This window comes from Tupaia chinensis, unplaced genomic scaffold, assembly GCF_000334495.1.
Source record: "Tupaia chinensis unplaced genomic scaffold, TupChi_1.0 Scaffold000706_1, whole genome shotgun sequence".
In the NCBI taxonomy this organism is placed as follows: domain Eukaryota; kingdom Metazoa; phylum Chordata; class Mammalia; order Scandentia; family Tupaiidae; genus Tupaia; species Tupaia belangeri.
Window position 1 is genome coordinate 3,498,648 of NW_006160229.1, and position 19,073 is coordinate 3,517,720.

Below are 19,073 nucleotides of genomic sequence, written 5' to 3' on the forward strand. Positions count from 1 at the left end.
GGGCACGTGCGCTCACCAGACAGAGAGGCAGAGAGATAGCGAAAAATCACCCCCTGGGGATGATGGCCACGCCAGAATCCCTTCTCCTCCATTCTTCTCTTGGGATCTTGGGCACACACGCACATGCTCCCGGTATGAGTTTTTTAAGCCACTGTGTCCGGGACGCGAACCGTGGTCGACTACGTGGGAGTCCAGCGACAGCCATTATGCTAACTGCTAGTCTTCCAAGATCAAATAATTTATTGTTAACTATAGTCACTCTACTGTGCTATAGAACACTAGAACTTATTCTTCCTATCTGACTATACTTTCCCCTTATAATTTATTATATGCATTTCATCACTGTAAATCTTTACAGCATACAAAATGCTTTTTCCCAGCACTAATACACTGTATGTTAATCTGGTCAAAAATATTACCATATACATTATCATCAACATATAACTTCTCATTTTTGAGTCCATTCCATGTTTTTTCTCCTAATTCCCTCTCTCTATCCCCTCCTATAGTGTCTCTAGCATCTACAGTTGCCCTTTTATACCTTTGCAAACTATTCTTTAGACAAGGAACTAATAATCTACAGGGAACTCAAACAGCTTACCCACATTTTTCTAAAAAATCCAATTTAAAAAAGTGCAAATGAGCTGAATAGACAACTCTCCAAGGAAGACATATAAACTGACAAAAATATACAAAAAAAGTGCTCAACATCTCTTATCATAAGGGAAATGCAAATCAAAACCACAATAAAATACCACTTAACCCCAATCAGAATGGCTAAGATTTTAAAAATAAAGAATGAAAAGTACTGGTGAGGATGTGGTTAAAAGAGAACCTTACTGTACTATTGGTTGGAATGTAACTTGGCACACCACTGTGGAGAACAATATGTAGATTTCTCAAAAACCCTCAAACAGATTCAACTGTATTTTTGATCCCATTAATCAATTCCTCTCTTTCTCTCCTTGCCCTTTCCAGTCTATGATAAGCACTATTCTGTTCCTTACTTTTATGAGATCAACTTCTTTTAGCTTCCACATATGAGTAAGAATATTTTTTTCTAGAGATTTTCACTATAGGGTGCATGTACTCACCAGAGAGACAGAGAGACAGAAAACTAAATATCACCCCTGGAAAGATGGCCACGTCACATTCTTTCTCTTCCATTCTTCTCTCTATTTCATTGCTAGTAACAGAAAATACCTAAAACTGGGTGATTTATAGAGGTTTATTCACCTCATAGTTTTGGAGCTTCAAGATTCAGGGGTTATCTTTCATTGTGGCTCCATTACAACATGACAGAGAGCAAAAGAATTTGGTCTGTGTTCTGTGTGTCTCTCATGATCTCATTCTTTGCTCTTATTAAGCCATCAGGACTCAGCCATGGGAACCTTGTACTAACCACCCAATGACTAATCTTTCAAAGGCCCTACCCTTTAACACAATAATTGGCTCAAGTTTTCACTCTGTTAATCCCATTATAATCAAATCTCAACAGATAAATTTTTGGGGACACGCACAACATAATAATAGTTAAAACAATTAATAAAAATGAAAAAAAATGGAATTGTGGTAAATGTTCTAGTGGTTGCTTTGGGCACCATTATTCAAAGCTATCATTGGTTTCTTTCTTATCTTTCAATCTCTGTTTCTCTTTTTAAAGGTCAAACGTTATATTCAATTTCCTTTCCTGGAGGAGTAAGAATATTGCTATTTTAATTTCCTTAATAATACAAAAATTATTTCTGAATAGACTGAGTGATTTTCAGTTGATTCTACAATAAAGAGGCTTATTATAATTTAAAACATAAAATAGTATAAACTAAGCATTAGGTGAGGATTTTCGGTATGTTAATGATTCATAAAAGAATTTTGGCTAACCAAAGGATTTCACCCCACTTAGATGTATAGAAAGAAATCTCAAATGTCAACTGGCTCATTATACCTTTGAAAACATATGTACTTGTTCTCAAACATGGATATTTTCAATGTTTTTTTTTTAATTTTAGGCTTTAGTTTTTCCAATATTTCCTTAACTATCTAAGATTATGCATTTAACAATGCTAATCCTTGGAAAACTAGATACCTCACCACCACAAAAAAAATTAACAACAATAATTCAACCACAAGCTTGGATATAAGATGTAAATTATAGTCAATTACCCTACCACTTCCACCAGAAAGCACTTACTGTTTGGCATAAAAATTAGAAATGACAGAATTGTTTTTCTAGGACCAATATCCAGACACGAATTCCTATATTACTGAAACACTTAATCATCTCCATTATCCATGTGCACTTTTTTTTTCTGGTAAAATTTTTATTTTGACCTGATTTGTCCAATTACTCATCAGGCATATATAGTATTCTCTCATTCCTGGCTCTAATAACCTAAGCAAAATAGAACTATCAAGGTAAAATAGAAAGGTAAAACATGTTCTAGAATATACTCAAGATTCAGGAAGTGCCCCTTCACATATCACTTTATTCAGGGACCCTTCTTGAGCTCCTCAGCCAGACAAAAATCTCTCTGTGCTTCTAAAACATTGTATGAACATTATATATATCTTTGTTATGACATTTTACTGAAAGTGAAAATGTCAGTCTTATGTGCATGTTTTATATCAACAACTAAAGGTAAGCAGATTTCATGTCCAAATTACTTAAGCATTCACCCTTACTTGTCCCAATCTCCTTAATAAAAAATCTTACAATAAATATATTAATACAAATGTATTCCAAACTTTATTACAAGTTAGCAGTTAAGAAAATGCAAATTAAAGTAACAATGAACAGTAAGATTTTTTCACCCATTTCTTTATCAAAATAAAATAATAATGATGACATCTCTTTCTGGTGATAGTATAGAGAAAAGAGCATTGCTAAATTGCTGTTCAAATATGAATTACTATAGTCTTTCTGTAAATAATTTTGTAATATCTATTAAAATTTTAAAAATCACATACTCTTTAGCCTGGCCTGGTAATCCTGAATCGACCTAGTAAGAATGCAGGATGACTAGAGACATGTGTACCTGTCAGTCCTGTCACTTTAGTCAATAGCTTGACAACTTGACAGTTGTCAGAGATATGAGTGAGGCTCTCTTGGACATCCAACCTTCTGTCAATTTTCCAATATAACACAAACACAAGAATGAGGCCAGGAGAGATCAATGAGTTTATCTAGATGAGGAAAGATTCCCAATTAACCCATAGTCATTGAAATTAATGATTAATTTTCATTTAAAAAAAACTAGTAAATTTAAGCCATTAAATATAATGGTGCTTAGTTATCCAGGAAAACTGATTGTTTTAAAAGCTGTTAAAACTGGCAACAATGTGATTAACATCAACAAGGAAATACTTGAATAAATAGTGGCACATTTTGTGGAAGAATAAGGAAGATATGCATATATTGGACAACCCTTGTTTATCTCTCTCCAACTAGATTGTGAGCTCTTGGAGAGAAAGTTTATCTCTATCTTTTTTAATATCCCTCACAACACAGTGAATGCACAAGTATTGATTGATTTAATTGGTTTAGAACTGAATTTTGAAAAGTGAAGCAAGTAACCTTTAGTTGGAAGAATTATTCTACCATATAGTCTCAAGAATATACCATCTAGTAGAATTAATTCAATGTTTGCTTATTAAACCTCCAAGAACTTAACTGAACTGGCAAAAGCCCCTATGTAATGAACAATCAATTGATTCACCAGGGCTGGTTTCATGAGCACATTATTAGTGAAGTCATACAGGGCCCCATGCTTAAAAAGGCCTCACGTTTAGGGGTCAAGATTTTGTGGTTACTACATTGAAATTCTTAGTAATTTTATTCTTGTAATCGTGTCTTAAGTGAACTCAAATGGGACAGTGGAATACTGTGCCAGGGACTTGGAATCTCAGTTCATGTACTGGTCCCACCACCTCTCCTGATGAGAACAGGCTCTTAACCAAAGCTCAGGGTCCAGAGTAATATTGTAACCAACACTGCATGACTTCTATTAGGAAACTACACAGGAAAGAAGATACGTATTTTTTCAATACAAATATAAATGCCATAGCATTGTGCTAAATAACAGTATTGCTATAATTTCTTCTTCTTGTAGGAGAAATAGATACCAGGTACAGTGTGGGAAGAGGGTGGGAGAAGGAGGAGAGTTGGAGGAAAGACATAAAGGAGAAGGCACATTTATGGGACAAAGAAATAGGTTATTATCTGTTGATAATAACATGTATAGTATCCACAACTGGACTGGTGAGAAATGTATTCATGTTGGAACATTCACTTTACAAGCTAAGTGTCATAACTGATTGAATGCATAAAAGAAATTAAAATTAAATTAAATAAAGGAAGTATAGAATTTTTAAAAAAGAAATTAGCGAAATACGGTACATTTGACAATAACAATGTAAGGTAACATTTTTCTGGACCTGACACTAGCTCTTGTTAAGCCATTTGTTTATCTCACTCATCCCCACAAAGAATCAGCTTTTTCCTTTGTTGATATTCTCCATAGTGTTTGTGTAAGTTTATTTCTGCTTTTAATCATTGTATTAATCTTTTCTCTACCTTATTTAACTTTATTTGGTTATTCTTATTATTTTTTTGAAATACGTGACCTATATACAACCGGCAGCCCTATTAATAAGGGCAGTTCTATGGGACCAGCAGCTAGCATAATGGCTATGTAGCTGGACTCCCATGTAATCTCATGTGGTTCGAGTCCTGGTCCCAGTGGCTTAAACTCACACCAGGTGCATGTGCATGCATGCCCAAGATCCTGAGAGGAGAATAGAGGCGAAGGGATTGCTGCGTGGCCATCCCTGCTGTGGGGGTGATTTCTCGCTTTCTGTCTCTCTGTCTCTGTCTGTCTGTCTGGCGAGTGCACGCGCCCTATAGCAAAAACCTCCCCAAAATAAATAAATAAATAAGGGCAGTTCTAAAAGTTGTGTATTGAGCTAGACTAATTTTTGGGAAAGGTCAGAGAATTCCAAAACTGTTGCTTGAACTTCAGTTTATAAGCAGGGTTTTTTTTTTGTTTTGTTTTGTTTTTTAGAAAAAAGGTTTAATCCAGAGTATGAGGTGATTGTTTCACACCCATCAAATGTTAGAAAATGTTCTGTGAATCTGTGACCATCGGCTTTTGTTTGGGTCTTTTCTCTTTATTTCTTGGGAACACACCCTGTCCTCTGCTCACTGTCAGAAGGTAAAACTGTGCTGGTTGTTGGATGGTATAGATAGTGCTCTTGCTCAGAACCCAGATAAACGTGAGCAAACTGTTCTGGTACACTCACAGACATCTGCTCCTCAACCTGATGCTCAGTATATGTCACAAGTTTAAACCATGGGGTATGGTATCAGACAGACCTGGTTTGACTCTAGTTTTTTTCTCGTTACTAGTTGAGTTACCTGCTGGCACTTAATTATTCTAAATCTCCCTTTTCTATCTTGCAAAACAGGGATAAAAACAACACTCTACACTTACAGTTATTTCGAGTTTTAAATGAAATGAGTCGCTTTCTCTTAGAAGCCTCCCTAACACACAATTAACTATAAAATCCCCTGTATTATCTCTTGTGGTACCCTATTATTTTCCTTTAGATCACTTACCTTGATTTGTATGTATATAGTCACTCATATATTTATAGATTGATTTGCTGAATATTTGCCTGTTCTGCTAAACTATTAAATTGATGAGCATAGGGACCTTACCTATTTTGTTCATCACTTCATACGGGCATGGAGCAAAGTATCTGCCATATTATGATTGCTTAATAAATGTTTGTAGAATGAAGAAATAAAATGCTTGACACAGTGCTATGTGTTTAAAACAACAAAGTCGTCACCCCAGGAATCAAAAAAATAATAATAAAAAATTAAGTTTTCTAATTTATTTGGCCTAAGTGGCCTTGACCCTCTCCCCCAGCTGATGCTTGGTCAATTTAAACCCTCTAAGTCTCAGTAGAGTTCAGTTTCAGGCTCACTTTATATTCATTTTTTCATGCATTTACTAAGACCCTTCTTTTACTGAATTTCCTTTGTCTGACCCTTTCCCACCATTGGTTTCATCTCTGGGCTTTTTTTTTTTTTTTTCCTTATGGAGGATGGCCCCAACATCAGCTCATTTTTTCTGACTCTTGCCACTTTTATATGCTAAGAGTCTAACTGCCCTAAAGTGCCTCTGTTTCTTCTGAGTGGATTGTTCTTTTTCTTTAAGTCAGTCTATATGGAAACATGTTCGATCCAGATAATCTACACCTCAAGTTAAATATAGAACACTTTTTTTTTTTTAACTTTTTATCATTCAACACACCCAATATAAATCTCTGTGTAGCAAAGATAGCCAAGCTCAGATTCTGGTTTGTGCACTCTAAGTAATACTAAGTCAATCAAATTCTTGTATAAGAAATGAATGTGGCCAGTGTCCTAGAGGGCATTGTAACAACATTGACCAGCATTGGCTTGATTTTAACCAATGGCCCAGAGACAAAAGATCCTTTTATGTCAGCAGCAATTTCTGTGGCATGAGTAGATGTCTCATCTGTATTTATTTTGCCATAACATCTCAGTGTCAAATTAATATCAGTATCTTTTCCATGCTTCCCAAGTCTAGTATCTGATTTTAAGTATGTGGATGATAAATCAATGAAGATTACTCTTTAAATTTCCTTCCACATATCTGACATTTCATATTTGTCATTTCCATGCTTCTTCTCATCTATCTGAATAAGACTAGACTTTGAAAATGCTAATTCACTGTGCTGTCTCTGCCTAATGATATGGTTTACAAAACCTTCTAAAGGAAAATACATCGGGTTAACTTATATAGGTTTTATGCATAGCAAAGTAAATGCTCATTGATATGATTTACTATAATTTTTAAATTCATACTTCTAACATTTCAATTTTTTCACATGTATCACATGTACAATTTCACATATTCATAAGATGATAAGTAATTCTGCATTTAAATCTCAGTATCTGCTGGACTCACTCCCTTAGTGAGATTGCAAAAGTGATAAGACACAATGGCTGGAAAATGAAGCAGACAAGTGTGCCATTATTTTTGCATTTATTTTTCAAGCTTCTGTATGAGGACATCTTTGTTTGGGGCATATATTTCAGGCACATTCCTCTTTTTAGCTTCTCAACTGCAGAAAGAATTCCCAAGCTCTGAGTAATGAATAGCTTATGGTTTGTTAGATAATGTCACTTTAGAAACTATGATTTTTTTCATGACAATATGGAAATTCTACCTGGATTCCTGATAGTCATTTTTCTTTCAGAATTGTTTTGAGATGAAAGGTAAGTTGTATGGGAAAACCAGATCTATACATGAAATAGGCTCCAACAGTAAATGCCCAGTAACCTGATCTGTAACACTGGTAGCAGAGTACAGACCGCAATACTGCCCCAAAGTGGATTGTGATAATAGTTGCCAACCCACTGCCCTTGACTGATACCTTGACATCAGTGTGTTTTTCTTAAATATTTTGTTGTTTCTTTGATCTTACCATTTTACTTAAAATCTTTCAAAAATAATAATAGTTGCCATTTTTAAGGGTTTGGGGTTTAGCATAGTCAATACCTTATTTCTCATATTTTTTAAAATTTTACATTCATTCGCTAAATATCATCACAGCATACACCATGTGATTTCCCATCCAGATTACACTGTATAGTGACTTAATCATACATGTTATGGTCAACAAATGATTTTTCATTTCTTAACATTGCAGGGAAACAGGTATGGCACCCTTCTTATTTTTTATTCAAATGATATGGCATTAATAAACAGTGATCCTGTTAAAATGTGAAATAAGTAAATCATATCCACTCCCCTGCTTTTCCCCTTTGATGATGTCCTATCACACTTAGATCTGACCATTACTTCTCAGTTCTCATCTTCTACTCCTTTTCTTCTTAGCAAAGGCATCCTCCATTGGATTTTGTAACTCTTTTATTTATATTTTATCCTCAGAATTAACCATTCTCAAAAAAAAAGCTATTTTACTAATCACTCTTGCTTATTGTCTATCTTTCTCTACTAAAATGCAAGCATCGATTGAACAGGGATTTTTGGTTTTTGTCCACTGCTGTATCACCTGCACATAGTATCTAGCAAATATTTGCTAAATAAAGTAATAAGTTCACTCCTTTACATTTTAAAATGATAAAATATATAATCTAAACCAAAAAAATTATATAATGATGTGTACAGTGTAAAGACTATTAATGAAATTAACATAAGACATTATCAATACCTTAAGATGTCTCCGGCATGCTCCTCCACCATGCATCCATTCTCATTGCAGAAGAAAATTCACAACTCAGAATTTTGTTTAAATCACTCTCCTTGGGACCAGCAGATGGTGTACAGGATACATTGCTGGATTCCCACATGGCAGACCAAGGTTTGAGTCTTAGATCCAGTGGCTTCAAAATCATGCTGGGTTCATGTGTGTACGTGCCCAAGATCTTGGGAAGAGAATGGAGGATAAGGGATTGTGACATGGCCATCTCTGCTGGAGATGATTTCTGACTTGTCCTCTCACTGTCTCTGTCTTTCTCCCTGGTGAGCACACACACGCTAAGGCAAAAACCTCTTAAAATTAATAAATTACAGATTAACACATAAGTATGTATCTCTGCGCAATGTATTATACTCAGGACACTTCATTTTATTGCACTTTCCTTATATGCTTCACAGATAGGGATTGCATTTTTTTAGAAGTTTTGTGGCACCCATGAGTAGAGCAAGTCTATTGGGCCCAATTTTCCAACATCCTGTCCTCATTTTGTGTTTCCATGTTACATTTCAGTACACTTTTGCAATATTTCAAATACCAATTATATGGTAAAATATTTTTTTTGTTTTTATTCACATTTTTTATTTCATTTTCTTTTATACATTCAATCACATTATTTAGCTTACAAAATGAATATTTCAACTGGTGAACATTTCTCCCTAGTTGATATGCAATTTATCTGTCTTTCCCATTGTGGTTTGAGATTTTTTATGTCTTAATTATGAAATTCTTACCTACCACCAGGTCTAGAGGTTTTCTTCTATATTGGCTTCTCAAGTTGCTTTCTTTTTATGTTTTATCTTTCACATTTACCTACTCAGTCTTCCTGAAATTTATTTCGAATGTGATGTGATGTTGGGACCCAGTTTTATTTCTCTACATGGAAGACAAATTATACATAATTTTTATTAATTATATTATTCTTTGGGACCAGCCGTTATCGTAATGGCTATGTCGATGGACTCCCATGTAGTCGACCGCGGTTCGTATCCTGGACCTGGTGGCTTAAAACTCACACCAGGGTTAGCCGTCCTGGACCCAGTGGCTTAAAACTCACGCGGGGCATGTGTGCATGTGTGCCCAAGATCCTGAGAGGAGAATGGATGAGAAGGGATTGAGGTGTGGCCATCTCCCCTGGGAGGTAATTTCTCGCTTTCTGTCTCTCTGTCTCTCTCTATCTTTCAGGCGAGCATGTGTGCCCTATAGGAAAAAACCTCTCCAAAAAATTTTATTATTCTTTACATGTTAATCTGCAGTCCTATTTCTGACAGATATCTCTGATACACACACACACACACACACACACACACACACACACAGAGAAACGCATGTATATACATATATATTTCTTTATCCTGTTCAATTGACCCACTTGAGCATCTTCACACCAATACCACACTGTCTATGTAACTGGTTTTATTTTTTATTAGTATTTATTATTTTTATTATAAATATCTATACCAGGAAAGGGATATATCTCTCACCTGCAAGACATTTCCTGTAAAGGAGTGTCTTGTTAGTCTTGGTACTTTGTTCTTTCATATACATATATATTTTAGAATCAGCTGTCAAGTCCTACAACAAATTTGGGAGGAACTTTGATCCACTAACATTGAATCTGCTGATGAGTTTTAAAATTATTTTTTTTTTGAGAGAGATTTTTTTCTATAGGGCACGTGTGCTCCCCAGAGAGACAGAGAAATAGAAAGTGAGAAATCACTCCCCAGGGAGACAGCCACGGCACAATCCCTTCTCTTCCATTCTCCTCTCAGGATCTTGGGCATGCATGCACACAAGCTCCATGTGAGTTTTAAGCCGTCGGGTCCAGGACTCGACCTGCAGTCGACTATGTGGAAGTAAGTCTAGCTACATAACCATTATGCCATCTGCTAGTCCTGAAAATGATTTATATTTTTGTGATATTGCGTGTTCTATCCTTGATCAAGGCAAATCTTTCCATTTTTCAGACAGTCTTTATTGTTCTATAAAATTTTACAACTTTCCACTTAAAGATTATGTATATTCTTTATTAGATGCATTCCTATAAAAATACTTTGTTGTTGTGTAACAAGCAATACACTTTTAAAAATGTTAAATAAACTGGTTTTTGCTGCTTTTTATAAATACAACTGACTTTATTTAGTATTCAGCAACATAAATAGCATATATTATGCAGAAACTCCCACAAATGAATAAAAAAGTATATATCAAATCCCTATTAAACATTCAAAGTATGTAAAAAAGCAAACCACAGAACAGAAAAAAAAGCACACTTAACAAAGACTCAAAGGTATTTAACTTCATTGTTAATCATGGAACTGAAAATCAAAACAATTATGAAGATTACATCAAATAAGGAGCTTTTACACAGTAAATGAAACAATTATTAGAGTAAGGAGATAGTCCAAAGATTAGAGAAATTATTTTCTAATCATACATGAGATAATGAGCTAATATCCAAAGTATATAAGGAACTCAAATAATTGAACAGCAAGAAAATAAATAGGTGGTATAGTGGTTAAGGCACTGGTCTCCCACATGGCTGATTACAGTTCAAGTCCTGAACCTAACAGTTTGCTTCCTCTCTCTCTCTCTCTCTCTCTTTGTTGTACACTCATGCCTTGTAGCCAATTGAAGAAAAAAATGATAAATGAAATAAATAATTCTTGAAAAAGAAAATAAATAACTATATTTTTAAAAAATGTGTAAAGGACTAAAACAGACATGTTTCAAAAGAAGACATACAAATTGTTAAGACATATATGAAAACAATGCTCAACATCTCTAATCATCAGAGAAATTCAAATGAAAGCCACATAAGATATTTCCTTAAACCTGTTGGAATGGCTATCATGCAAACTGTGAAGAAAAGGGAACGTTTGTACACTGTTGGAGGTATTGCCAATTAGCACAGCTATTATGGAAAATAATATAGAGGTTCTTGAAAAAACTATAAATAGAATTGTCATATAAGTAAGCAATTCCAGTTCCGAGTATATATCCAATGGAATTAAAATCAATATTTCAAAGAAATGTCTGCACTAGTGTGGCCATTGTAACATTATTCATAATATCCAAAATATGAAAATATTGAAAGTATCAATAAATAGGTGAATGGATTTTTTAATGTATTTTCCTTAAGGTTTTTGCCATAGGGCACATGCAATCACCAGAGAGAGACAGAGAGAGGAAAAGTGAGAAATCAACTCCCAGTGATGATCCTTTCCTAGAATTTTAGGCATGCACACAAATGCTCCAGGTGTGACTTTTTTTTTAGTTTTAGATATTTGTGCTATAGGATACATGCACTCGCTGGAGAGACAGAGAGACAGAAAGCAAGAGATCACTCCCCAGGAGGGATGGCCATGCCTCAGTCACTTCTTCTCCATTCACCTCTTGGGATTTTTGGCAAGCACACACATGTTTCATGGCACCAGGTCTGACCCTCAAAATGTGATCAATCATGTAGGAGTCCAGTGCCTTAACCACTACACCACCTGCTGACATTGCCAGTGTGATTTTCAAGTGGCCAGGTCCTGGACTTGAAATGTGGTTGGCCATGTGGGAGTCAAGCACTGTAACCACTATGCCACCTGCTGGCCCTGTGGATGAATGGATTTTAAAGATGTGGTTTGTATAAAGAATGGACTATTCAATTTTTAAACAGTAAGAAATTTGGTCATTTGTAACAACATAGATGAATTTAGAAGACACTATGCTAAGTTGAATAAATCAGGCACAGAGAAATAAATATATAATTTTATTCATATGTAGAAAATACAAAAGTTGAATTCGTAAGAGTTGAGAGAGTGGGGTGTTCAGTGTCTGAGTAGGAACTTTTGTGGTGCAAGCAACAAAAGAGAAAATTTCAAATGGGTTATGTTGGGACCAGCAAATGACATAATGGTTGTCACTGGACTACCACATGGCCTACTACTGTTCCCAAGACTAGGGGCCTGAAACTCATGCTGAGCACTTGTGAAAGTGTGCCCAAAATCCCAAGAGGATAATGGAGGAGAAGGGATTTCAGGGTGGCCATGCCCCAAGGGGTGATTTATCACTCTCTATCTCTGTCCCTCTCTCTATCTCTCCAGTGAGCACTCATGCCCTAATAGTAAAACTCTCTCTAAAAAAATTGGGTGGTGTTAAGAAAGACAGATGTTTTTGTTCAGATGTGTGCCCAATGCCACACCATGGAAAAGGGAGGCAAGCACAGGACTCCCCCAAATCTCCATGGTTTGGGCAGATGAGAGGTCAGGTCCCTGGATTCTCTTACACATATGCTGACAAGAACAAAGGCATCACCTGGGGAGAAGATACACTAAGGGAGTATTTGGAGAATCCCAAGAAGTATATCCCTGGAACAAAAATTATCTTCACTGGCATAGAAAGAATTTAGAAAGAGCAGAGTTGATAGTTTATCTCAAAAAAGCTACCAATGGGTAATAGTTGGCCACTGTCTTACTTATGACAAAACAGAAATATCTCACCTTTTTTGTATGTACCATAATTTAATTGATCTTCAACACCAGAAGTCAGATCATGAATGGCTAACAGGATTTTTTTTTTTGAGAGATTTTCGCTACAGGGCGCGTGCACTCGCCAGACAGACAGAGAGAGACATAGAGACAGAAAGTGAGAAATCACCCCCCAGGGGGGATGGTCACGCCACAATCCCTTCTCCTCCATTCTCCTCTCGGGATCTTGGGCACGCACGCGCACGCGCCTGGCGTGAGTTTTAAGCCACCGGGTCCGGGACGCGAACCGCGGTCGACTACGTGGGAGTCCAGCGACATAGCCATTACACTAACTGCTGGTTCCCGCTAACAGGATATTTTTGTTGGACAGTCCTGATTTAAGTAACACTGGCTTGTGGTTAAGTTAATATTATTGGGTCATGACATGTTTTTCTTTTTTCTCTTCTTTTCTTCTTTTCTTTTTTCTTTTTGTGAGAGAGATTTTTGCTATAGGGTGAGAGAAAGAAAGTGAGAAATCACCTCCAGGGGAGATGGCCATTCCACAATCTCTTGTCCTCCATTCTTCTCTCTGGATTTTGGGCATGCATACACACACGCCCGGCATGAGTTTCAAGCCACTGGATCTGGGACTCAAGCCATGGTCAGCCACGTGGGAGTCCAGCACCATAACCACTACACCACTGACTGACTCCGGTAATGATCATCTTTCTGGAAGATAGTGAATGTCATCTCAAAACCTACTGAAGATTTTTTTTTTAATTTAAGGTTATATGTAACTGATTATAGAACATATAAATGCTAGAGAGAATCCTTCATTTCTCAAAACCAAGAAAACAAACAAATGAAAAAGAAGTAGAGAGTAGAATGGTGGTTACCAGAAAGTAGAGAGTGAATAAAAAAAGGCGAAGGGTTGGTCAAAATGTACAAGGTTTCAAGAGGAATAAGTTCTGGTGATCTAGTATGGCGATAGTTATGCATATTTTTAAATAGATAAAATAGTATATTTTAAATGTTCTCACCACAAAGAAATGAATAGTATTTGAGGTGATGAATATGCTAATTAGCCTGATTTGATCATTCTACATTGTGTCTCATAAATATAAACAATTGTTATTTTTCAATTTAAAATAAATAAGGCTCAAGAAAAAGGCAAAAAATATAGAATGCATTTTAAAGCCTATTAGAATGGCTGGTATTAAAAAGCACAATCATAATCCTGACTCAAGACAACAGGCACTCTCATATATTGCTGTTGGCAGTATTATTCATGTAATCATTTGTGAAAGTAACCTAACAATGTCAAAATTTGAATTACTCAAAAAGGCTTCCAGATCAGACTGAAAGAACACATGCTTTTAACTCTTCTTTTTCCTTAGGTCTCCTTACATCCACACTTATAAAAATGACTAATAAAAATAACTAATGGAGGGTACTAAAGGAAAAGAGATTTATACAAATTTCTAGAAAATGTTTTTATAATGGTTGGAAGCATAGTGATGGGTGAGTGGGACACAGGGGTCCATAGTCTATACCTGAAGAGAGGGTTACAATCACTTGCAGAATCATTGAGAAACTCTTCTGGTACAAAGGAGTCAGTAAGGAGAAATGTGACCTCAAAAAATGGATGCTTATTAAGTTTTCACCACCAATTTCCAGGAATTTTATCTCCCAGAGAAAGAAAGAAACAAACAAAATCATAAGGTACTTCCTTAATGTACCCTGTTAAATTATGTGTATTAGGGATATTAGGGTATCTAATGTATCAGTTAGCATCTCCAGAATGATTTTGGCCTCTCTGGATCACTTCATGGATAGTCTTCACTCTTTAAAGCAAAATCTGTGAGTGAACAAGCTTCTTGAACATGCAAAGCTTTTCTATTGCTAAGCCTTAAGATATAAATGACAAATAACTAGGTATTTGAAGAAAAGGCTAAGAAAAGCAAGTATAATAGAAAACTAAAAACAGGTCTTTGAAAATACTAGAAGAAAAAGCTGTGAAAATTTCACGTATTTAGAGCAAAAAGAAAAAGAAACAAATACAAAGGGAGGTTTTCTTCAAAAAGCTCATGGAAAATGAATGTTGCTATGAAAAAACATATGCATGGAATTAAAAAATATATATACCAAAGTAAAACTATATCTTAATTTTATTTTTCCATATATTTTTAGAAATCCCCTCATATATGAAAGAAATGAGACATACAGAGAACTAATCAAAGAGATTCAATAATTGACTATTTGGAGTTTTCAAAAGAAATTGAAGGAAAAAACTGAACACTAGCAGACACAGTGATGTGATACATTCAGTGTTCCGAGAGAACTAGAATTCTGTACACTAAATATATTTGACCTTAAAATAAAAATCTTTTTAAATATGCAAAGACACAAATATTTCCTTATTCTCTTTTTCTTAAGAAGTTACTTGTTGGGGCCAGGAGGTGACATGATAGAGTGCTAGACTCTCACATGGCTGACTGTGGTTTGAGTCCCAGACTTGGCAGCTTGTTTTCTCACTTTATTTCTCTGTCTTTCTCTGGTAAGTGCACATGTCCTATGGCAAATTTAAATAATAATAATAATAAAATAAAAACAAATAATTTTTAAAAGAAAAAAATAAGTTACTTGTCCATATGATCTAATTATTTGTTCTGTAATGGTGCTCAGGGATAGTAGTTGAACAGTAGATGCATGTGTCTGGATGAGCTTCTTGTTAAAATTGTGGCTGTTCAATGCAGATCATCTGACAGCTCGTGTTCTTTTAGTTCCTGGCTCTTTCTTTGAGAGGTAATTTGACTTCAAGAAGCATGCATTCTTTGTTGCTCTATGCCTAAGGTTTACAGAGAAAGAACTACTATAGGAAAAGACTACAGCTTACCAGTAGTGCTTGAGGTTGGGCAAATAAATGCAAATCAGTGATGTAGTATAACCAGATATACTTGAAACTTTTTTTTTTTTTTGGTCAGAGGGTGCATATGCTCACCAGAGAAAAATAGTAAAAGAGAGAGAGAGAGAGGAAGCACCACTTACTAGGTGTGGCCACACCACAATCCCTTCTCTTCCAACCTATCCTGTCAGGATTTGGTGGCACACACATGAGCTTGCTGTGTTTTTCATGCTGCTGGGGGCCTGAATTCAACACATGGTTAGACATATGAGATCCAACTCCCTTAACCACTAGGATACAGAGCCACCTCAAGTCTTCTTGATGTACAGCAGGTATAAACCTATGCCCAGGTTGCATGGTGGTTAAGGTGCTGGATCCCATGTAGCCAGTTTTGAGGTTCCAGTCCTGGACTTGGTGATCTAAAAAACAAGCCAGGTATATGTATGTACATGCCCAAAAATTCCAAGAGAAGACTGGAGGAGAAGGGATTGTGACATAGCCATCCCCCTGTGGGGTGATTTCCCACTTTCCCTATGTCTTTCTATGGTGAGTGCACACTCCCTATGGCAAAATCCTTTGTTTTATACAAAAACAAAGAAAAGAAAAGAAAAAAACACTCCCATACTTACCATCCATCCATGTAACTGGAAAACCACAGTGGTATATTCATAAAACTTTTAAAGCTCTCCAGCACAACTTTATTTCAGGATATTTTTCCCACCTTCTTGCCTAACTTTATGTTCTAACTATAATAGATTTTTTAGGCTTCTTCAAATATGTCATACCTTATCTCAATGCTAAACTTTGCACATTTTATTCCTTTTGTCTGGGTACCCCTTTGAATTTCTCCTCACTAGTCTGAAAACCTGTCTTTCAGATCTCTCATAGAACCTTTATATTCTCCAACCCAGTATTTACATATTATATTGCAATTTAATGTCTGCCTCTGCTTTCCACTAGACAGTAAACTCATTTAGAATGTGAATAGTGGCAAATTTCTCTCTAAAAGTACCATACTATCTATTTATCTGGTATATGGCAGGTTCTCAATAGCTATTTGTCAGAGGAATTAACATTTTGCATATAGTTCAAAATAAGAGCTCTAATTTGGCTCAAAATCAAAATGTAATCTTAAAGAAATAAGCAGGGTCATTTTTTTTTAGTTATCTCATATACATGTAACCAATGCCATAATCCAATACTTTCCTTCTCTTACTTCTATTCTTTACATATACTCTCAGGAAATAAGACAAGCAGACTGATCTAAGAGGCAGCAGATTGATCTATCTTGGGGCATTGACCTAAAAGGAAGCTTGTACAGAAAATTATGGTTGGAAGTAAAATTCTAGCTGTAATGTCACTAGCCTTATTTCTGCATTCTGAAGACTGGTTTTCTGAAATGTAGGATTGAAGTAGGGATGCTCTTAGATATTAGGAACCATATAATCTCTTTAGGCCTAACACTGGGCTCATATGTTTAAAGAAGAAGAAAGACAAAGAAATAGAAAAAGAAGTGGAAGAGGATTGAGGAGCATGTTTCTTTAGTTTCAGGTAACAAGGCTAGCATTTGGTGATTTTTTTTTTCAACAATAGATGAAGATTATCTTTATGATCCTCCCACCTATTCTCTCCTGATTCTTAATATGAAAGTATTGGAATCCAACATTTTCATGTTACTTTACTCTAAAAGGGAAAATCACCCAGGTCTACACTACCACAAAATATTGCTGGCCACAAAAATGCTATCTCCTCACTTTGAGCAAAACCTACCTCCTCACAAAGCAGGGATTAAGAGGAAATTTTTATATTTTCAAAGACAATCAATTCATATTAATGCATTGGAGTCTATAACTGGTGGGATTTCTAGCAATGAAAAAATTCAAGGGAGCATGTGACATTTAGGATTTGGTATTTGCTATAGGATGCAACTATGAATCTGTTGAGTGTCTTCTAAAAGTATTGAGCCAAAAGGTGGCATGGAGGTTAAGGCACTGGATCCACATGGCTGACAGCGATTTGAGTCCTGGACCCAGTGGTTTGAAAAACATGCTCAGTGTGTGTGCATGCATACCCAAAATCCTGAGAGGAGAATGGAGAGAAGAAATTGTTGCATAGTCATCTCCCCTGAGAGATGATTGCTCACTTTCCCTCTCTCTGTCTCTCTGTGTGTTTCTCTGGCAAGTGCATATGCCCTGTAGCAAAAAGCAAACAAACTGATTTATTTATTAAATACCTTCTTCTCTCCTTCCACTAGTGACCTACAGCTGGCCTGGAAGTTCCCATCGTTTTTACATTGACAGCCATAGTTGGGATAACTGTGACAAACTATATATATGAATCATTTATGATTCAGATTCTGTTATGTCAGGGAATCCCATATATTTTATTTAAGATTATTCTTAAGTTTTCTTTTTGAATGTTTGTTTTGAAGTTTGTTAAGAGATAGACTGTTATATAAAAAAAATGTTAATGGTATATTATGTTTGTATATTTTGTTTCTCAGATTCTAAGATAATTTTCATGTGCATATTCTTCAAGTTGCCAGTGAGGCTGAGCTGGATAGAAAGTATTATAATGCATCTTTTCTAGATAAGGAAATGGAACCTCAGAGTTGACATGTCTTACAAAAAGTTCAACACTTTTGTAAAGGAAAACATCTAGGACTGAAATACAGGTTTCTCAATTCTAGATTGAGCTTTTTCTACTATACAATGCTGCCCCCAAAAGAAGCTTTTATAAGCTGTTATATGGATACTTCAAGCTCTGGATTTAAGAAACAGTCTAAGTATTGGAAGCCAAGGAAAACAAATGGTAAAATATTTTAAATTATAATCAGATACAGAGACATGTATGATAGGTAAACTGGTGAAGAGTGAAAGAAGAAAAATATCTTACTCATTTATAAAGGATAGAAGAATTACCATCTCTCTTATGGTTAAACTACTCTAGAAGAAGCCTAGAATTTCTATTCACAGAAGCATGATTGAGATGCCACTGCTCATTTAATTTATCGTAGCATACCCAAATTGTGCAAAAATTCTTCAGAGGATATTTATTTTTGCATGTTGAACTTATGTACATTATGCATACAGTAAGAGTGAAATCACAGTAGATATAAAAATAATGTATTTCTTGATCTGGGGGAAATGTAAGTTACTAAGTTGATCTTCATGCTGTTCCAAGTTCTTTAAGGAACACTAACAGCTAAAGAATTAGTGTTAACTTATGGAAATTATAAATTGAGCCAAAAATACATGGGTAGAAAAATAGATCTAACTCTGAAAGTTAGAGAAGATAACCAAAGACAGTTTTATGATGGATTTAGGACAAAAGTAAATCATTTCATACAGAAACAAAGACAAGAGAATGGGGCACTTCCAATAAATATATTTCACCTA